Here is a 22,758-nt window from a genome sequence, read left to right as displayed (position 1 = left end):
CATTTCGTAATATCGGGGGAGAGAAAGGCCGGTACATAATGCAGCTCTGAACTCACTACATGGTTATGGGGAAAGTTCCGTTCCCCCGTGGGAGTGTGCAGGCTTAAACACAGCCACCTTACTCGACGGAAAAACTCGGTTGAGAGCCTGTGCTGCAGGTAAAACAGCTGCTCCTGAGTGTGGAAGCATTTTGTTGTGTGCGTGCGTGAGAGCACTGCAAGGGAGTCCAAAGCTTTTTGCGAGTGAGACTCAGGCCCCAGCGAAAGGCAGAACACCACTCCCCATGTGTTTCATCAAGCTAGCACGGCAGCCCCACTTTTGCATGGAAGTCTAATAGCTAGCGTTGTAACTCGAAGAAACAACAGTGTAGAGAAACGGTGCCTTAGCTACCGTCGACCTCTCTGTGGGCGAAGCAGTTTAGGGTAAACTGTGGCTGAGAGCCTGGGGACGGTTTCAATATCGTAATATCAGGGAGAGACAGGCCGGTACAGAAGGCAGCTCTCAATTCACATCATGGTTATGCGGATAGTACCGTTGCCCAGGGTGTGTGTGCCGGTTTAAACACAGCCACCTAATTCAAAGGAAAAATTCCCTTGAGAGCCTGTGCTGCAGGTAAAAGAGCTGCTCCTGTGGGTGGAAGCATTTTGTTGTGTGTGTGCGTGAGAGCACGGCAAGGGAGTCCAAAGCTTTTCGCGAGTGAGACTCAGGCCCCAGCGAAAGGCAGAACACGACTCCCCATGTGTTTCATCAAGCTAGCACGGCAGCCCCACTTTTGCATGGAAGGCTAATAGCTAGCGTTCTAACTCGAAGAAACGACACTGCAGAGAAACCGTGCTTTAGCTACCGTCGACCTCTCTGTGGGGGAAGCAGTTTAAGGTGTACAGTGGGTGAGAGCCTGGGGACGGTTTCCATTTCGTAATATCGGGGGAGAGACAGGCCGGTACAGAAGGCAGCTCTCAACTCACTACATGGTTATGGGGCTAGTTCCGTTGCCCATGTTGTGTGTGCAGGCTTAAACACAGCCACCTAACTCGAAGGAAAAACTCGGTAGAGAGCCTGTGCTGCAGGTAAAACAGCTGCTCCTGAGTGTGGAGGCATTTTGTTGTGTGCGTGCGTGAGAGCACTGCAAGGGAGTCCAAAGCTTTTTGCGAGTGAGACTCAGGCCCCAGCGAAAGGCAGAACACGACTCCCCATGTGTTTCATCACGCTAGCACGGCAGCCGCACTTTTGCATGGAAGTCGAATAGCTAGCGTTCTAACTGGAAGAAAACACTGTAGAGAGACCGTGCTTTAGCTACCGTCGACCTCTAGACGGAGGAAGCATTCCACGGAGTACCGTGGCTGAGAGCCTGGGGAACGGGTTCCATACGTGAAAACAAGGGAGAAATAGGTCCTGGCAGAAGGCACCTCTGGACTCAGCTCTTGCTACCTGAAGCTAACACTACTGCTCCATGTGTGCTTGGAATGCTATGTGCTCGACACTGACTGGGAATAAACAAGCCTGTAAAGAATCCCAGCTGCAGCTCATTCGCCTACCAGGCTACTAACACCAAGAATCAATGCTGTAGCGTTACTGCGCTTTAGCTAACATTGCCGTTCCTGAAGCCGCAGGAGTTGTATAGTGCTCGTGTATGAGAGACCGGGGAAAGGGTCCCATACGTGAAATGGAGTGAGAAACAGGCCGGTGCGGAAGGCAGCTCTCAACTTACCTCTTGTTTATGAGGCTAGGACCCTTGCCCCGGGTGTGCCTGCAGGCCATAAGCCAACCACCTAACTCAAAGGAACAACTCTGTAGGAATTCCTGCTTCGCCTAAAATAGCCATGCCTCAGGGTGGATGCATTGTGTGGTGTGCATGCGTGAGTGCACAGCAAGTGAGTCCAAAACCATTTTCCCTGTGAGACCCAGGCCCCGGAAGAAGCCAGAACACGACTCCCCACTTGCTCCATGAAACTAGTACTGCGGCCCCACTTTTGAATTGAAGTCTAATGGCTAGCTTTCTAACTCGAAGAAACAACACTGTAGAGAAACCGTGCTTTAGCTACCGTCGACCTCTCTGTGGGCGAAGAAGTTTAGGGTGTACTGTGGCTGAGAGCCTGGGGACGGTTTCCATATCGTAATATCGGGGGAGAGACAGGCCGGTACAGAAGGCAGCTCTCAATTCACATCATGGTTATGGGGCTAGTACCGTTGCCAGGGCTGTGTGTGCCAGCTTAAACACAGCCACCTAACTCGAAGGAAAAACTCGGTTGAGAGCCTGTGCTGCAGGTAAAACAGCTGCTCCTGAGGGTGACAGCATTTTGTTGTGTGCGTGCGTGAGAGCACTGCAAGGGAGTCCAAAGCTTTTTGCGAGTGAGACTCAGGCCCCAGCGAAAGGCAGAACACGTCTCCCCATGTGATTCATCAAACTAGCACGGCAGCCCCACTTTGGCATGGAAGGCCAATAGCTAGCGTTCTAACTCGCAGAAACAACACTGTAGAGAAACCGTGCTTTAGCTACCGTCGACCTCTCTGTGGGTGAAGTAGTTGAGGGTGTACTGTGGCTGAGAGCCTGGGGACGGTTTCCATTTCGTAATATCGGGGGAGAGACAGGCCGGTACAGAAGGCACCTCTCAACTCACTACATGGTTATGGGGCTAGTTCCGTTGCCCAGGGTGTGTTTGCTGGCTTAAAGACAGCCACCTAACTCAAAGGAAAAACACGGTAGAGAATCCGTGCTTCAGCTAAAACAGCCGCTCCTGAGGGTGGAAGCATTGGGTTGTGTGCGTCCGTGAGAGCACTGCAAGGGAGTCCAAAGCTTTTTGCGAGTGAGACTCAGGCCCCAGCGAAAGGCAGAACACCACTCCCCATGTGTTTCATCAAGCTAGCACGGCAGCCTCACTTTTGCATGGAAGTCCAATAGCTAGCATTCTAACTCGAAGAAACAACACTGGAGAGAAACGGTGCCTTAGCTACCGTCGACCTCTCTGTGGGCGAAGCACTTTAGGGTAAACTGTGGCTGAGAGCCCGGGGACGGTTTCAATATCGTAATATCAGGGAGAGACAGGCCGGTACAGAAGGCAGCTCTCAACTCACATCATGGTTATGCGGATAGTACCGTTGCCCAGGGTGTGTGTGCCGGTTTAAACACAGCCACCTAATTCAAAGGAAAAACTCCCTTGAGAGCCTGTGCTGCAGGTGAAACAGCTGCTCCTGTGGGTGGAAGCATTTTGTTGTGTGCGTGCGTGAGAGCACTGCAAGGGAGTCCAAAGCTTTTTGCGAGTGAGACTCAGGCCCCAGCGAAAGGCAGAACACGACTCCCCATGTGTTTCATCAAGCTAGCACGGCAGCCCCACTTTTGCATGGAAGGCTAATAGCTAGGTTCTAACTCGAAGAAACAACACTGTAGAGAAACCGTGCTTTAGCTACCGTCGACCTCTCTGTGGGCGAAGAAGTTTAGGGTGTACTGTGGCTGAGAGCCTGGGGACGGTTTCAATATCGTAATATCGGGGGAGAGACAGGCCAGTACAGAAGCTAGCTCTCAACTCACATCATCGTTATGGGGCTAGTACCGTTGCCCTGGGTGTGTGTGCAGGCTTAAAGACAGCCACCTAACTCAAAGGAAAAACACGGTAGAGAATCCGTGCTTCAGCTAAAACAGCCGCTCCTGAGGGTGGAAGCATTTGGTTGTGTGCGTGCGTGAGAGGACTGCAAGGGAGTCCAAAGTTTCTGCGAGTGAGACTCAGGCCCCAGCAAAAGGCAGAACACGACTCCCCGTGTGTTTCCTTTAGCTAGCACTGCGGCCCTACTTTTGCATGGAAGTCTAATCGTTAGCGTTCTTCCTGGAAGAAACAACACGGTAGAGAAACCGTGCTTTAGCTACCATCCACCTCTCTGAGGGAGGAAGCACTTTCCAGGCTACCGTGGGTGAGAGCCTGAGGAACGGGTTCCTTACGTGAAACCGAGGGAGAAGGAGTCCGGGCCAGAAGGCTCCTCTCGACTCAGCTCTTGTTACCTGAAGCTAACACTTCGGCTCCATGTGTGCATAGGAATGCTAAGGGCTCCGCACTGATTTGGCAGAAAGAAGCCGGTCAAGAACCCCAGCTTCAGCTCATTCGCCTCTCCACAGGGTGGCAGCATTTTCAAGTCTGCTCGAGTGCAAACCTGGGGAAGGAGTCCCAGCAGAATTCGGAGGGAGAAATAAGCATGGGCAGAAGACACCTATCGACTCAACTCTTGTTTCGGGAAACTAGATCGGCTCTCCCGTGTGTGCGTGGAGTCCTCAGTGCCATCCACGTAACGCAAAGGAACAAAACTGTAGAGAACCCGTGCCTCAGCAAAGATCGCCCTTCCTGAGCGGGAACTTCATGTATTGTGTGTTTTTGTGAAAGCATGAGAAATGGAACCTACACGTAACCCGGAGTGAGAAGCAGGCCTGGAAGGAAGGCTGCTGTCGACTCACCTCTTGTTTGAGGAGATTAGCACTGCTGCACCCTGTGTGCCTGGATGCCTAGTTACCAGGCTACTAACACCAAGAATCAATCCTATAGAGTGACTGCGCTTCAGTTAACATTGCCGTTCCTGAAGCAGGAGGAATTTGACACTGCTCGTGTACGAGACACCGGGGAAAGGGTCCCATACGTGAAATGGAGTGAGAAACAGGCCGGTGCGGAAGGCAGCTCTCAAGTCACCTCTGGTTTATGAGGCTAGTACCCTTGCCCCGGGGGTGCCTGCAGGCCTAAAGCCAACCACCTAACTCAAAGGAACAACTCTGTAGGGAATTTCTGCTTCGGCTAAAAGAGCCATGCCTCAGGGTGGACGCATTTTGCTGTGTGCATGCGTGAGCGCACTGCAGGTGAGCCCAAAACCATTTTCCTTGTGAGACCCAGGCCCCGGAAGAAGCCAGAACACGACTCCCCACTTGCTCCATGAAGCTAGAACTGCGGTCCCAATTTTGCTTGGAAGTCTAATAGATAGCTTTCTAACTCGGAGAAACAACACTGTAGAGAAACCGTGCTTTAGCTACTGTCGACCTCTCTGTGGGCGAAGCAGTTTAGGGTGTACTGTGGCTGAGAGCCTGGGGACGGTTTCCATTTCGTAATATCGGGGGAGAGAAAGGCCGGTACATAATGCAGCTCTGAACTCACTACATGGTTATGGGGAAAGTTCCGTTCCCCCGTGGGAGTGTGCAGGCTTAAACACAGCCACCTTACTCGACGGAAAAACTCGGTTGAGAGCCTGTGCTGCAGGTAAAACAGCTGCTCCTGAGTGTGGAAGCATTTTGTTGTGTGCGTGCGTGAGAGCACTGCAAGGGAGTCCAAAGCTTTTTGCGAGTGAGACTCAAGCCCCAGCGAAAGGCAGAACACCACTCCCCATGTGTTTCATCAAGCTAGCACGGCAGCCCCACTTTTGCATGGAAGTCTAATAGCTAGCGTTGTAACTCGAAGAAACAACAGTGTAGAGAAACGGTGCCTTAGCTACCGTCGACCTCTCTGTGGGCGAAGCAGTTTAGGGTAAACTGTGGCTGAGAGCCTGGGGACGGTTTCAATATCGTAATATCAGGGAGAGACAGGCCGGTACAGAAGGCAGCTCTCAACTCACATCATGGTTATGCGGATAGTACCGTTGCCCAGGGTGTGTGTGCCGGTTTAAACACAGCCACCTAATTCAAAGGAAAAACTCCCTTGAGAGCCTGTGCTGCAGGTAAAACAGCTGCTCCTGTGGGTGGAAGCATTTTGTTGTGTGCGTGCGTGAGAGCACGGCAAGGGAGTCCAAAGCATTTTGCGAGTGACACTCAGGCCCGAGCGAAAGGCAGAACACGTCTCCCCATGTGATTCATCAAACTAGCACGGCAGCCCCACTTTGGCATGGAAGGCCAATAGCTAGCGTTCTAACTCGCAGAAACAACACTGTAGAGAAACCGTGCTTTAGCTACCGTCGACCTCTCTGTGGGTGAAGTAGTTGAGGGTGTACTGTGGCTGAGAGCCTGGGGACGGTTTCCATTTCGTAATATCGGGGGAGAGACAGGCCGGTACAGAAGGCACCTCTCAACTCACTACATGGTTATGGGGCTAGTTCCGTTGCCCAGGGTGTGTTTGCTGGCTTAAAGACAGCCACCTAACTCAAAGGAAAAACACGGTAGAGAATCCGTGATTCAGCTAAAACAGCCGCTCCTGAGGGTGGAAGCATTGTGTTGTGTGCGTCCGTGAGAGCACTGCAAGGGAGTCCAAAGCTTTTTGCGAGTGAGACTCAGGCCCCAGCGAAAGGCAGAACACCACTCCCCATGTGTTTCATCAAGCTAGCACGGCAGCCTCACTTTTGCATGGAAGTCCAATAGCTAGCGTTGTAACTCGAAGAAACAACAGTGTAGAGAAACGGTGCCTTAGCTACCATCGACCTCTCTGTGGGTGAAGCTGTTTAGGGTAAACTGTGGCTGAGAGCCTGGGGACGGTTTCAGTATCGTAATATCAGGGAGAGACAGGCCGGTACAGAAGGCAGCTCTCAACTCACATCATGGTTATGCGGATAGTACCGTTGCCCAGGGTGTGTGTGCCGGCTTAGACACGGCCACCTAATTCAAAGGAAAAACTCCCTTGAGAGCCTGTGCTGCAGGTGAAACAGCTGCTCCTGTGGGTGGAAGCATTTTGTTGTGTGCGTGCGTGAGAGCACTGCAAGGGAGTCCAAAGCTTTTTGCGAGTGAGACTCAGGCCCCAGCGAAAGGCAGAACACGACTCCCCATGTGTTTCATCAAGCTAGCACGGCAGCCCCACTTTTGCATGGAAGGCTAATAGCTAGGTTCTAACTCGAAGAAACGACACTGTAGAGAAACCGTGCTTTAGCTACCGTCGACCTCTCTGTGGGCGAAGAAGTTTAGGGTGTACTGTGGCTGAGAGCCTGGGGACGGTTTCAATATCGTAATATCGGGGGAGAGACAGGCCAGTACAGAAGGCAGCTCTCAACTCACATCATGGTTATGGGGCTAGTACCGTTGCCCTGGGTGTGTGTGCAGGCTTAAAGACAGCCACCTAACTCAAAGGAAAAACACGGTAGAGAATCCATGCTTCAGCTAAAACAGCCGCTCCTGAGGGTGGAAGCATTTGGTTGTGTGCGTGCGTGAGAGGACTGCAAGGGAGTCCAAAGTTTCTGCGAGTGAGACTCAGGCCCCAGCAAAAGGCAGAACACGACTCCCCGTGTGTTTCCTTTAGCTAGCACTGCGGCCCTACTTTTGCATGGAAGTCTAATCGCTAGCGTTCTTCCTGGAAGAAACAACACGGTAGAGAAACCGTGCTTTAGCTACCATCCACCTCTCTGAGGGAGGAAGCACTTTCCAGGCTACCGTGGGTGAGAGCCTGAAGAACGGGTTCCTTACGTGAAACCGAAGGAGAAGGAGTCCGGGCCAGAAGGCTCCTCTCGACTCAGCTCTTGTTACCTGAAGCTAACACTTCGGCTCCATGTGTGCATAGGAATGCTAAGGGCTCCGCACTGATTTGGCAGAAAGAAGCCGGTCAAGAACCCCAGCTTCAGCTCATTCGCCTCTCCACAGGGTGGCAGCATTTTCAAGTCTGCTCGAGTGCAAACCTGGGGAAGGAGTCCCAGCAGAATTCGGAGGGAGAAATAAGCATGGGCAGAAGACACCTATCGACTCAACTCTTGTTTCGGGAAACTAGATCGGCTCTCCCGTGTGTGCGTGGATTCCTCAGTGCCATCCACGTAACGCAAAGGAACAAAACTGTAGAGAACCCGTGCCTCAGCAAAGATCGCCCTTCCTGAGCGGGAACTTCATGTATTGTGTGTTTTTGTGAAAGCATGAGAAATGGAACCTACACGTAACCCGGAGTGAGAAGCAGGCCTGGAAGGAAGGCTGCTGTCGACTCACCTCTTGTTTGAGGAGATTAGCACTGCTGCACCCTGTGTGCCTGGATGCCTAGTTACCAGGCTACTAACACCAAGAATCAATCCTATAGAGTGACTGCGCTTCAGTTAACATTGCCGTTCCTGAAGCAGGAGGAATTTGACACTGCTCGTGTACGAGACACCGGGGAAAGGGTCCCATACGTGAAATGGAGTGAGAAACAGGCCGGTGCGGAAGGCAGCTCTCAAGTCACCTCTGGTTTATGAGGCTAGTACCCTTGCCCCGGGGGTGCCTGCAGGCCTAAAGCCAACCACCTAACTCAAAGGAACAACTCTGTAGGGAATTTCTGCTTCGGCTAAAAGAGCCATGCCTCAGGGTGGACGCATTTTGCTGTGTGCATGCATGAGCGCACTGCAGGTGAGCCCAAAACCATTTTCCTTGTGAGACCCAGGCCCCGGAAGAAGCCAGAACACGACTCCCCACTTGCTCCATGAAGCTAGAACTGCGGTCCCAATTTTGCTTGGAAGTCTAATAGATAGCTTTCTAACTCGGAGAAACAACACTGTAGAGAAACCGTGCTTTAGCTACTGTCGACCTCTCTGTGGGCGAAGCAGTTTAGGGTGTACTGTGGCTGAGAGCCTGGGGACGGTTTCCATTTCGTAATATCGGGGGAGAGAAAGGCCGGTACATAATGCAGCTCTGAACTCACTACATGGTTATGGGGAAAGTTCCGTTCCCCCGTGGGAGTGTGCAGGCTTAAACACAGCCACCTTACTCGACGGAAAAACTCGGTTGAGAGCCTGTGCTGCAGGTAAAACAGCTGCTCCTGAGTGTGGAAGCATTTTGTTGTGTGCGTGCGTGAGAGCACTGCAAGGGAGTCCAAAGCTTTTTGCGAGTGAGACTCAGGCCCCAGCGAAAGGCAGAACACCACTCCCCATGTGTTTCATCAAGCTAGCACGGCAGCCCCACTTTTGCATGGAAGTCTAATAGCTAGCGTTGTAACTCGAAGAAACAACAGTGTAGAGAAACGGTGCCTTAGCTACCGTCGACCTCTCTGTGGGCGAAGCAGTTTAGGGTAAACTGTGGCTGAGAGCCTGGGGACGGTTTCAATATCGTAATATCAGGGAGAGACAGGCCGGTACAGAAGGCAGCTCTCAATTCACATCATGGTTATGCGGATAGTACCGTTGCCCAGGGTGTGTGTGCCGGTTTAAACACAGCCACCTAATTCAAAGGAAAAACTCCCTTGAGAGCCTGTGCTGCAGGTAAAACAGCTGCTCCTGTGGGTGGAAGCATTTTGTTGTGTGCGTGCGTGAGAGCACGGCAAGGGAGTCCAAAGCTTTTTGCGAGTGACACTCAGGCCCGAGCGAAAGGCAGAACACGTCTCCCCATGTGATTCATCAAACTAGCACGGCAGCCCCACTTTGGCATGGAAGGCCAATAGCTAGCGTTCTAACTCGCAGAAACAACACTGTAGAGAAACCGTGCTTTAGCTACCGTCGACCTCTCTGTGGGTGAAGTAGTTGAGGGTGTACTGTGGCTGAGAGCCTGGGGACGGTTTCCATTTCGTAATATCGGGGGAGAGACAGGCCGGTACAGAAGGCACCTCTCAACTCACTACATGGTTATGGGGCTAGTTCCGTTGCCCAGGGTGTGTTTGCTGGCTTAAAGACAGCCACCTAACTCAAAGGAAAAACACGGTAGAGAATCCGTGCTTCAGCTAAAACAGCCGCTCCTGAGGGTGGAAGCATTGGGTTGTGTGCGTCCGTGAGAGCACTGCAAGGGAGTCCAAAGCTTTTTGCGAGTGAGACTCAGGCCCCAGCGAAAGGCAGAACACCACTCCCCATGTGTTTCATCAAGCTAGCACGGCAGCCTCACTTTTGCATGGAAGTCCAATAGCTAGCATTCTAACTCGAAGAAACAACACTGGAGAGAAACGGTGCCTTAGCTACCGTCGACCTCTCTGTGGGCGAAGCACTTTAGGGTAAACTGTGGCTGAGAGCCTGGGGACGGTTTCAATATCGTAATATCAGGGAGAGACAGGCCGGTACAGAAGGCAGCTCTCAACTCACATCATGGTTATGCGGATAGTACCGTTGCCCAGGGTGTGTGTGCCGGTTTAAACACAGCCACCTAATTCAAAGGAAAAACTCCCTTGAGAGCCTGTGCTGCAGGTAAAACAGCTGCTCCTGTGGGTGGAAGCATTTTGTTGTGTGTGTGCGTGAGAGCACGGCAAGGGAGTCCAAAGCTTTTTGCGAGTGAGACTCAGGCCCCAGCGAAAGGCAGAACACGACTCCCCATGTGTTTCATCAAGCTAGCACGGCAGCCCCACTTTTGCATGGAAGGCTAATAGCTAGCGTTCTAACTCGAAGAAACGACACTGTAGAGAAACCGTGCTTTAGCTCCCGTCGACCTCTCTGTGGGCGAAGCAGTTTAGGGTGTACTGTGGGTGAGAGCCTGGGGACGGTTTCAATATCGTAATATCGGGGGAGAGACAGGCCAGTACAGAAGGCAGCTCTCAACTCACATCATGGTTATGGGGCTAGTACCGTTGCCCTGGGTGTGTGTGCAGGCTTAAAGACAGCCACCTAACTCAAAGGAAAAACACGGTAGAGAATCCGTGCTTCAGCTAAAACAGCCGCTCCTGAGGGTGGAAGCATTAGGTTGTGTGCGTGCGTGAGAGGACTGCAAGGGAGTCCAAAGTTTCTGCGAGTGAGACTCAGGCCCCAGCAAAAGGCAGAACACGACTCCCCGTGTGTTTCCTTTAGCTAGCACTGCGGCCCTACTTTTGCATGGAAGTCTAATCGCTAGCGTTCTTCCTGGAAGAAACAACACGGTAGAGAAACCGTGCTTTAGCTACCATCCACCTCTCTGAGGGAGGAAGCACTTTCCAGGCTACCGTGGGTGAGAGCCTGAGGAACGGGTTCCTTACGTGAAACCGAGGGAGAAGGAGTCCGGGCCAGAAGGCTCCTCTCGACTCAGCTCTTGTTACCTGAAGCTAACACTTCGGCTCCATGTGTGCATAGGAATGCTAAGGGCTCCGCACTGATTTGGCAGAAAGAAGCCGGTCAAGAACCCCAGCTTCAGCTCATTCGCCTCTCCACAGGGTGGCAGCATTTTCAAGTCTGCTCGAGTGCAAACCTGGGGAAGGAGTCCCAGCAGAATTCGGAGGGAGAAATAAGCATGGGCAGAAGACACCTATCGACTCAACTCTTGTTTCGGGAAACTAGATCGGCTCTCCCGTGTGTGCGTGGAGTCCTCAGTGCCATCCACGTAACGCAAAGGAACAAAACTGTAGAGAACCCGTGCCTCAGCAAAGATCGCCCTTCCTGAGCGGGAACTTCATGTATTGTGTGTTTTTGTGAAAGCATGAGAAATGGAACCTACACGTAACTCGGAGTGAGAAGCAGGCCTGGAAGGAAGGCTGCTGTCGACTCACCTCTTGTTTGAGGAGATTAGCACTGCTGCACCCTGTGTGCCTGGATGCCTAGTTACCAGGCTACTAACACCAAGAATCAATCCTATAGAGGGACTGCGCTTCAGTTAACATTGCCGTTCCTGAAGCAGGAGGAATTTGACACTGCTCGTGTACGAGACACCGGGGAAAGGGTCCCATACGTGAAATGGAGTGAGAAACAGGCCGGTGCGGAAGGCAGCTCTCAAGTCACCTCTGGTTTATGAGGCTAGTACCCTTGCCCCGGGGGTGCCTGCAGGCCTAAAGCCAACCACCTAACTCAAAGGAACAACTCTGTAGGGAATTTCTGCTTCGGCTAAAAGAGCCATGCCTCAGGGTGGACGCATTTTGCTGTGTGCATGCGTGAGCGCACTGCAGGTGAGCCCAAAACCATTTTCCTTGTGAGACCCAGGCCCCGGAAGAAGCCAGAACACGACTCCCCACTTGCTCCATGAAGCTAGAACTGCGGTCCCAATTTTGCTTGGAAGTCTAATAGATAGCTTTCTAACTCGGAGAAACAACACTGTAGAGAAACCGTGCTTTAGCTACTGTCGACCTCTCTGTGGGCGAAGCAGTTTAGGGTGTACTGTGGCTGAGAGCCTGGGGACGGTTTCCATTTCGTAATATCGGGGGAGAGAAAGGCCGGTACATAATGCAGCTCTGAACTCACTACATGGTTATGGGGAAAGTTCCGTTCCCCCGTGGGAGTGTGCAGGCTTAAACACAGCCACCTTACTCGACGGAAAAACTCGGTTGAGAGCCTGTGCTGCAGGTAAAACAGCTGCTCCTGAGTGTGGAAGCATTTTGTTGTGTGCGTGCGTGAGAGCACTGCAAGGGAGTCCAAAGCTTTTTGCGAGTGAGACTCAGGCCCCAGCGAAAGGCAGAACACCACTCCCCATGTGTTTCATCAAGCTAGCACGGCAGCCCCACTTTTGCATGGAAGTCTAATAGCTAGCGTTGTAACTCGAAGAAACAACAGTGTAGAGAAACGGTGCCTTAGCTACCGTCGACCTCTCTGTGGGCGAAGCAGTTTAGGGTAAACTGTGGCTGAGAGCCTGGGGACGGTTTCAATATCGTAATATCAGGGAGAGACAGGCCGGTACAGAAGGCAGCTCTCAATTCACATCATGGTTATGCGGATAGTACCGTTGCCCAGGGTGTGTGTGCCGGTTTAAACACAGCCACCTAATTCAAAGGAAAAACTCCCTTGAGAGCCTGTGCTGCAGGTAAAACAGCTGCTCCTGTGGGTGGAAGCATTTTGTTGTGTGTGTGCGTGAGAGCACGGCAAGGGAGTCCAAAGCTTTTTGCGAGTGAGACTCAGGCCCCAGCGAAAGGCAGAACACGACTCCCCATGTGTTTCATCAAGCTAGCACGGCAGCCCCACTTTTGCATGGAAGGCTAATAGCTAGCGTTCTAACTCGAAGAAACGACACTGCAGAGAAACCGTGCTTTAGCTACCGTCGACCTCTCTGTGGGGGAAGCAGTTTAAGGTGTACAGTGGGTGAGAGCCTGGGGACGGTTTCCATTTCGTAATATCGGGGGAGAGACAGGCCGGTACAGAAGGCAGCTCTCAACTCACTACATGGTTATGGGGCTAGTTCCGTTGCCCATGTTGTGTGTGCCGGCTTAAACACAGCCACCTAACTCGAAGGAAAAACTCGGTAGAGAGCCTGTGCTGCAGGTAAAACAGCTGCTCCTGAGTGTGGAGGCATTTTGTTGTGTGCGTGCGTGAGAGCACTGCAAGGGAGTCCAAAGCTTTTTGCGAGTGAGACTCAGGCCCCAGCGAAAGGCAGAACACGACTCCCCATGTGTTTTATCACGCTAGCACGGCAGCCGCACTTTTGCATGGAAGTCTAATAGCTAGCGTTCTAACTGGAAGAAAACACTGTAGAGAGACCGTGCTTTAGCTACCGTCGACCTCTAGACGGAGGAAGCATTCCACGGAGTACCGTGGCTGAGAGCCTGGGGAACGGGTTCCATACGTGAAAACAAGGGAGAAATAGGTCCTGGCAGAAGGCACCTCTGGACTCAGCTCTTGCTACCTGAAGCTAACACTACTGCTCCATGTGTGCTTGGAATGCTATGTGCTCGACACTGACTGGGAATAAACAAGCCTGTAAAGAATCCCAGCTGCAGCTCATTCGCCTACCAGGCTACTAACACCAAGAATCAATGCTGTAGCGTTACTGCGCTTTAGCTAACATTGCCGTTCCTGAAGCCGCAGGAGTTGTATAGTGCTCGTGTATGAGAGACCGGGGAAAGGGTCCCATACGTGAAATGGAGTGAGAAACAGGCCGGTGCGGAAGGCAGCTCTCAACTCACCTCTTGTTTATGAGGCTAGGACCCTTGCCCCGGGTGTGCCTGCAGGCCATAAGCCAACCACCTAACTCAAAGGAACAACTCTGTAGGGAATTCCTGCTTCGCCTAAAATAGCCATGCCTCAGGGTGGATGCATTGTGTGGTGTGCATGCGTGAGTGCACAGCAAGTGAGTCCAAAACCATTTTCCCTGTGAGACCCAGGCCCCGGAAGAAGCCAGAACACGACTCCCCACTTGCTCCATGAAAGTAGTACTGCGGCCCCACTTTTGAATTGAAGTCTAATGGCTAGCTTTCTAACTCGAAGAAACAACACTGTAGAGAAACCGTGCTTTAGCTACCGTCGACCTCTCTGTGGGCGAAGAAGTTTAGGGTGTACTGTGGCTGAGAGCCTGGGGACGGTTTCCATATCGTAATATCAGGGGAGAGACAGGCCAGTACAGAAGGCAGCTCTCAACTCACATCATGGTTATGGGGCTAGTACCGTTGCCCAGGCTGTGTGTGCCAGCTTAAACACAGCCACCTAACTCGAAGGAAAAACTCGGTTGAGAGCCTGTGCTGCAGGTAAAACAGCTGCTCCTGAGGGTGGCAGCATTTTGTTGTGTGCGTGCGTGAGAGCACTGCAAGGGAGTCCAAAGCTTTTTGCGAGTGAGACTCAGGCCCCAGCGAAAGGCAGAACACGACTCCCCATGTGTTTCAACACGCTAGCACGGCAGCCCCACTTTTGCATGGAAGTCTAATAGCTAGCGTTCTAACTCGAAGAAACAACACTGTAGAGAAACGGTGCCTTAGCTACCGTCGACCTCTCTGTGGGCGAAGCACTTTAGGGTAAACTGTGGCTGAGAGCCTGGGGACGGTTTCAATATCGTAATATCAGAGAGAGACAGGCCGGTACAGAAGGCAGCTCTCAACTCACATCATGGTTATGCGGATAGTACCATTGCCCAGGGTGTGTGTGCCGGCTTAAACACAGCCACCTAATTCAAAGGAAAAACTCCCTTGAGAGCCTGTGCTGCAGGTAAAACAGCTGCTCCTGTGGGTGGAAGCATTTTGTTGTGTGCGTGCATGAGAGCACGGCAAGGGAGTCCAAAGCTTTTTGCGAGTGACACTCAGGCCCGAGCGAAAGGCAGAACACGTCTCCCCATGTGATTCATCAAACTAGCACGGCAGCCCCACTTTGGCATGGAAGGCCAATAGCTAGCGTTCTAACTCGAAGAAACAACACTGTAGAGAAACCGTGCTTTAGCTACCGTCGACCTCTCTGTGGGTGAAGTAGTTGAGGGTGTACTGTGGCTGAGAGCCTGGGGACGGTTTCCATTTCGTAATATCGGGGGAGAGACAGGCCGGTACAGAAGGCACCTCTCAACTCACATCATGGTTATGGGGCTAGTTCCGTTGCCCAGGGTGTGTTTGCAGGCTTAAAGACAGCCACCTAACTCAAAGGAAAAACACGGTAGAGAATCCGTGCTTCAGCTAAAACAGCCGCTCCTGAGGGTGGAAGCATTGGGTTGTGTGCGTCCGTGAGAGCACTGCAAGGGAGTCCAAAGCTTTTTCCGAGTGAGACTCAGGCCCCAGCGAAAGGCAGAACACCACTCCCCATGTGTTTCATCAAGCTAGCACGGCTGCCCCACTTTTGCATGGAAGTCCAATAGCTGGCGTTCTAACTCGAAGAAACAACACTGGAGAGAAACCGTGTCTTAGCTACCATCGACCTCTCTGTGGGTGAAGCTGTTTAGGGTAAACTGTGGCTGAGAGCCTGGGGACGGTTTCAGTATCGTAATATCAGGGAGAGACAGGCCGGTACAGAAGGCAGCTCTCAACTCACATCATGGTTATGCGGATAGTACCGTTGCCCAGGGTGTGTGTGCCGGCTTAGACACGGCCACCTAATTCAAAGGAAAAACTCCCTTGAGAGCCTGTGCTGCAGGTGAAACAGCTGCTCCTGTGGGTGGAAGCATTTTGTTGTGTGCGTGCGTGAGAGCACTGCAAGGGAGTCCAAAGCTTTTTGCGAGTGAGACTCAGGCCCCAGCGAAAGGCAGAACACGACTCCCCATGTGTTTCATCAAGCTAGCACGGCAGCCCCACTTTTGCATGGAAGGCTAATAGCTAGGTTCTAACTCGAAGAAACGACACTGTAGAGAAACCGTGCTTTAGCTACCGTCGACCTCTCTGTGGGCGAAGAAGTTTAGGGTGTACTGTGGCTGAGAGCCTGGGGACGGTTTCAATATCGTAATATCGGGGGAGAGACAGGCCAGTACAGAAGGCAGCTCTCAACTCACATCATGGTTATGGGGCTAGTACCGTTGCCCTGGGTGTGTGTGCAGGCTTAAAGACAGCCACCTAACTCAAAGGAAAAACACGGTAGAGAATCCATGCTTCAGCTAAAACAGCCGCTCCTGAGGGTGGAAGCATTTGGTTGTGTGCGTGCGTGAGAGGACTGCAAGGGAGTCCAAAGTTTCTGCGAGTGAGACTCAGGCCCCAGCAAAAGGCAGAACACGACTCCCCGTGTGTTTCCTTTAGCTAGCACTGCGGCCCTACTTTTGCATGGAAGTCTAATCGCTAGCGTTCTTCCTGGAAGAAACAACACGGTAGAGAAACCGTGCTTTAGCTACCATCCACCTCTCTGAGGGAGGAAGCACTTTCCAGGCTACCGTGGGTGAGAGCCTGAGGAACGGGTTCCTTACGTGAAACCGAAGGAGAAGGAGTCCGGGCCAGAAGGCTCCTCTCGACTCAGCTCTTGTTACCTGAAGCTAACACTTCGGCTCCATGTGTGCATAGGAATGCTAAGGGCTCCGCACTGATTTGGCAGAAAGAAGCCGGTCAAGAACCCCAGCTTCAGCTCATTCGCCTCTCCACAGGGTGGCAGCATTTTCAAGTCTGCTCGAGTGCAAACCTGGGGAAGGAGTCCCAGCAGAATTCGGAGGGAGAAATAAGCATGGGCAGAAGACACCTATCGACTCAACTCTTGTTTCGGGAAACTAGATCGGCTCTCCCGTGTGTGCGTGGAGTCCTCAGTGCCATCCACGTAACGCAAAGGAACAAAACTGTAGAGAACCCGTGCCTCAGCAAAGATCGCCCTTCCTGAGCGGGAACTTCATGTATTGTGTGTTTTTGTGAAAGCATGAGAAATGGAACCTACACGTAACCCGGAGTGAGAAGCAGGCCTGGAAGGAAGGCTGCTGTCGACTCACCTCTTGTTTGAGGAGATTAGCACTGCTGCACCCTGTGTGCCTGGATGCCTAGTTACCAGGCTACTAACACCAAGAATCAATCCTATAGAGGGACTGCGCTTCAGTTAACATTGCCGTTCCTGAAGCAGGAGGAATTTGACACTGCTCGTGTACGAGACACCGGGGAAAGGGTCCCATACGTGAAATGGAGTGAGAAACAGGCCGGTGCGGAAGGCAGCTCTCAAGTCACCTCTGGTTTATGAGGCTAGTACCCTTGCCCCGGGGGTGCCTGCAGGCCTAAAGCCAACCACCTAACTCAAAGGAACAACTCTGTAGGGAATTTCTGCTTCGGCTAAAAGAGCCATGCCTCAGGGTGGACGCATTTTGCTGTGTGCATGCGTGAGCGCACTGCAGGTGAGCCCAAAACCATTTTCCTTGTGAGACCCAGGCCCCGGAAGAAGCCAGAACACGACTCCCCACTTGCTCCATGAAGCTAGAACTGCGGTCCCAATTTTGCTTGGAAGTCTAATAGATAGCTTTCTAACTCGGAGAAACAACACTGTAGAGAAACCGTGCTTTAGCTACTGTCGACCTCTCTGTGGGCGAAGCAGTTTAGGGTGTACTGTGGCTGAGAGCCTGGGGACGGTTTCCATTTCGTAATATCGGGGGAGAGAAAGGCCGGTACATAATGCAGCTCTGAACTCACTACATGGTTATGGGGAAAGTTCCGTTCCCCCGTGGGAGTGTGCAGGCTTAAACACAGCCACCTTACTCGACGGAAAAACTCGGTTGAGAGCCTGTGCTGCAGGTAAAACAGCTGCTCCTGAGTGTGGAAGCATTTTGTTGTGTGCGTGCGTGAGAGCACTGCAAGGGAGTCCAAAGCTTTTTGCGAGTGAGACTCAGGCCCCAGCAAAAGGCAGAACACCACTCCCCATGTGTTTCATCAAGCTAGCACGGCAGCCCCACTTTTGCATGGAAGTCTAATAGCTAGCGTTGTAACTCGAAGAAACAACAGTGTAGAGAAACGGTGCCTTAGCTACCGTCGACCTCTCTGTGGGCGAAGCAGTTTAGGGTAAACTGTGGCTGAGAGCCTGGGGACGGTTTCAATATCGTAATATCAGGGAGAGACAGGCCGGTACAGAAGGCAGCTCTCAATTCACATCATGGTTATGCGGATAGTACCGTTGCCCAGGGTGTGTGTGCCGGTTTAAACACAGCCACCTAATTCAAAGGAAAAACTCCCTTGAGAGCCTGTGCTGCAGGTAAAACAGCTGCTCCTGTGGGTGGAAGCATTTTGTTGTGTGCGTGCGTGAGAGCACGGCAAGGGAGTCCAAAGCTTTTTGCGAGTGACACTCAGGCCCGAGCGAAAGGCAGAACACGTCTCCCCATGTGATTCATCAAACTAGCACGGCAGCCCCACTTTGGCATGGAAGGCCAATAGCTAGCGTTCTAACTCGCAGAAACAACACTGTAGAGAAACCGTGCTTTAGCTACCGTCGACCTCTCTGTGGGTGAAGTAGTTGAGGGTGTACTGTGGCTGAGAGCCTGGGGACGGTTTCCATTTCGTAATATCGGGGGAGAGACAGGCCGGTACAGAAGGCACCTCTCAACTCACTACATGGTTATGGGGCTAGTTCCGTTGCCCAGGGTGTGTTTGCTGGCTTAAAGACAGCCACCTAACTCAAAGGAAAAACACGGTAGAGAATCCGTGCTTCAGCTAAAACAGCCGCTCCTGAGGGTGGAAGCATTGGGTTGTGTGCGTCCGTGAGAGCACTGCAAGGGAGTCCAAAGCTTTTTGCGAGTGAGACTCAGGCCCCAGCGAAAGGCAGAACACCACTCCCCATGTGTTTCATCAAGCTAGCACGGCAGCCTCACTTTTGCATGGAAGTCCAATAGCTAGCGTTCTAACTCGAAGAAACAACACTGGAGAGAAACGGTGCCTTAGCTACCGTCGACCTCTCTGTGGGCGAAGCACTTTAGGGTAAACTGTGGCTGAGAGCCTGGGGACGGTTTCAATATCGTAATATCAGGGAGAGACAGGCCGGTACAGAAGGCAGCTCTCAACTCACATCATGGTTATGCGGATAGTACCGTTGCCCAGGGTGTGTGTGCCGGTTTAAACACAGCCACCTAATTCAAAGGAAAAACTCCCTTGAGAGCCTGTGCTGCAGGTAAAACAGCTGCTCCTGTGGGTGGAAGCATTTTGTTGTGTGTGTGCGTGAGAGCACGGCAAGGGAGTCCAAAGCTTTTTGCGAGTGAGACTCAGGCCCCAGCGAAAGGCAGAACACGACTCCCCATGTGTTTCATCAAGCTAGCACGGCAGCCCCACTTTTGCATGGAAGGCTAATAGCTAGCGTTCTAACTCGAAGAAACGACACTGTAGAGAAACCGTGCTTTAGCTCCCGTCGACCTCTCTGTGGGCGAAGCAGTTTAGGGTGTACTGTGGCTGAGAGCCTGGGGACGGTTTCAATATCGTAATATCGGGGGAGAGACAGGCCAGTACAGAAGGCAGCTCTCAACTCACATCATGGTTATGGGGCTAGTACCGTTGCCCTGGGTGTGTGTGCAGGCTTAAAGACAGCCACCTAACTCAAAGGAAAAACACGGTAGAGAATCCGTGCTTCAGCTAAAACAGCCGCTCCTGAGGGTGGAAGCATTAGGTTGTGTGCGTGCGTGAGAGGACTGCAAGGGAGTCCAAAGTTTCTGCGAGTGAGACTCAGGCCCCAGCAAAAGGCAGAACACGACTCCCCGTGTGTTTCCTTTAGCTAGCACTGCGGCCCTACTTTTGCATGGAAGTCTAATCGCTAGCGTTCTTCCTGGAAGAAACAACACGGTAGAGAAACCGTGCTTTAGCTACCATCCACCTCTCTGAGGGAGGAAGCACTTTCCAGGCTACCGTGGGTGAGAGCCTGAGGAACGGGTTCCTTACGTGAAACCGAGGGAGAAGGAGTCCGGGCCAGAAGGCTCCTCTCGACTCAGCTCTTGTTACCTGAAGCTAACACTTCGGCTCCATGTGTGCATAGGAATGCTAAGGGCTCCGCACTGATTTGGCAGAAAGAAGCCGGTCAAGAACCCCAGCTTCAGCTCATTCGCCTCTCCACAGGGTGGCAGCATTTTCAAGTCTGCTCGAGTGCAAACCTGGGGAAGGAGTCCCAGCAGAATTCGGAGGGAGAAATAAGCATGGGCAGAAGACACCTATCGACTCAACTCTTGTTTCGGGAAACTAGATCGGCTCTCCCGTGTGTGCGTGGAGTCCTCAGTGCCATCCACGTAACGCAAAGGAACAAAACTGTAGAGAACCCGTGCCTCAGCAAAGATCGCCCTTCCTGAGCGGGAACTTCATGTATTGTGTGTTTTTGTGAAAGCATGAGAAATGGAACCTACACGTAACTCGGAGTGAGAAGCAGGCCTGGAAGGAAGGCTGCTGTCGACTCACCTCTTGTTTGAGGAGATTAGCACTGCTGCACCCTGTGTGCCTGGATGCCTAGTTACCAGGCTACTAACACCAAGAATCAATCCTATAGAGGGACTGCGCTTCAGTTAACATTGCCGTTCCTGAAGCAGGAGGAATTTGACACTGCTCGTGTACGAGACACCGGGGAAAGGGTCCCATACGTGAAATGGAGTGAGAAACAGGCCGGTGCGGAAGGCAGCTCTCAAGTCACCTCTGGTTTATGAGGCTAGTACCCTTGCCCCGGGGGTGCCTGCAGGCCTAAAGCCAACCACCTAACTCAAAGGAACAACTCTGTAGGGAATTTCTGCTTCGGCTAAAAGAGCCATGCCTCAGGGTGGACGCATTTTGCTGTGTGCATGCGTGAGCGCACTGCAGGTGAGCCCAAAACCATTTTCCTTGTGAGACCCAGGCCCCGGAAGAAGCCAGAACACGACTCCCCACTTGCTCCATGAAGCTAGAACTGCGGTCCCAATTTTGCTTGGAAGTCTAATAGATAGCTTTCTAACTCGGAGAAACAACACTGTAGAGAAACCGTGCTTTAGCTACTGTCGACCTCTCTGTGGGCGAAGCAGTTTAGGGTGTACTGTGGCTGAGAGCCTGGGGACGGTTTCCATTTCGTAATATCGGGGGAGAGAAAGGCCGGTACATAATGCAGCTCTGAACTCACTACATGGTTATGGGGAAAGTTCCGTTCCCCCGTGGGAGTGTGCAGGCTTAAACACAGCCACCTTACTCGACGGAAAAACTCGGTTGAGAGCCTGTGCTGCAGGTAAAACAGCTGCTCCTGAGTGTGGAAGCATTTTGTTGTGTGCGTGCGTGAGAGCACTGCAAGGGAGTCCAAAGCTTTTTGCGAGTGAGACTCAGGCCCCAGCGAAAGGCAGAACACCACTCCCCATGTGTTTCATCAAGCTAGCACGGCAGCCCCACTTTTGCATGGAAGTCTAATAGCTAGCGTTGTAACTCGAAGAAACAACAGTGTAGAGAAACGGTGCCTTAGCTACCGTCGACCTCTCTGTGGGCGAAGCAGTTTAGGGTAAACTGTGGCTGAGAGCCTGGGGACGGTTTCAATATCGTAATATCAGGGAGAGACAGGCCGGTACAGAAGGCAGCTCTCAATTCACATCATGGTTATGCGGATAGTACCGTTGCCCAGGGTGTGTGTGCCGGTTTAAACACAGCCACCTAATTCAAAGGAAAAACTCCCTTGAGAGCCTGTGCTGCAGGTAAAAGAGCTGCTCCTGTGGGTGGAAGCATTTTGTTGTGTGTGTGCGTGAGAGCACGGCAAGGGAGTCCAAAGCTTTTTGCGAGTGAGACTCAGGCCCCAGCGAAAGGCAGAACACGACTCCCCATGTGTTTCATCAAGCTAGCACGGCAGCCCCACTTTTGCATGGAAGGCTAATAGCTAGCGTTCTAACTCGAAGAAACGACACTGCAGAGAAACCGTGCTTTAGCTACCGTCGACCTCTCTGTGGGGGAAGCAGTTTAAGGTGTACAGTGGGTGAGAGCCTGGGGACGGTTTCCATTTCGTAATATCGGGGGAGAGACAGGCCGGTACAGAAGGCAGCTCTCAACTCACTACATGGTTATGGGGCTAGTTCCGTTGCCCATGCTGTGTGTGCCGGCTTAAACACAGCCACCTAACTCGAAGGAAAAACTCGGTAGAGAGCCTGTGCTGCAGGTAAAACAGCTGCTCCTGAGTGTGGAGGCATTTTGTTGTGTGCGTGCGTGAGAGCACTGCAAGGGAGTCCAAAGCTTTTTGCGAGTGAGACTCAGGCCCCAGCGAAAGGCAGAACACGACTCCCCATGTGTTTCATCACGCTAGCACGGCAGCCGCACTTTTGCATGGAAGTCTAATAGCTAGCGTTCTAACTGGAAGAAAACACTGTAGAGAGACCGTGCTTTAGCTACCGTCGACCTCTAGACGGAGGAAGCATTCCACGGAGTACCGTGGCTGAGAGCCTGGGGAACGGGTTCCATACGTGAAAACAAGGGAGAAATAGGTCCTGGCAGAAGGCACCTCTGGACTCAGCTCTTGCTACCTGAAGCTAACACTACTGCTCCATGTGTGCTTGGAATGCTATGTGCTCGACACTGACTGGGAATAAACAAGCCTGTAAAGAATCCCAGCTGCAGCTCATTCGCCTACCAGGCTACTAACACCAAGAATCAATGCTGTAGCGTTACTGCGCTTTAGCTAACATTGCCGTTCCTGAAGCCGCAGGAGTTGTATAGTGCTCGTGTATGAGAGACCGGGGAAAGGGTCCCATACGTGAAATGGAGTGAGAAACAGGCCGGTGCGGAAGGCAGCTCTCAACTTACCTCTTGTTTATGAGGCTAGGACCCTTGCCCCGGGTGTGCCTGCAGGCCATAAGCCAACCACCTAACTCAAAGGAACAACTCTGTAGGGAATTCCTGCTTCGCCTAAAATAGCCATGCCTCAGGGTGGATGCATTGTGTGGTGTGCATGCGTGAGTGAACAGCAAGTGAGTCCAAAACCATTTTCCCTGTGAGACCCAGGCCCCGGAAGAAGCCAGAA

The sequence above is a fragment of the Halichoerus grypus genome, chromosome X (genome assembly GCF_964656455.1).
Source record: "Halichoerus grypus chromosome X, mHalGry1.hap1.1, whole genome shotgun sequence".
NCBI classification, from domain to species: domain Eukaryota; kingdom Metazoa; phylum Chordata; class Mammalia; order Carnivora; family Phocidae; genus Halichoerus; species Halichoerus grypus.
Note: the sequence above shows the minus strand (reverse complement) of the source record.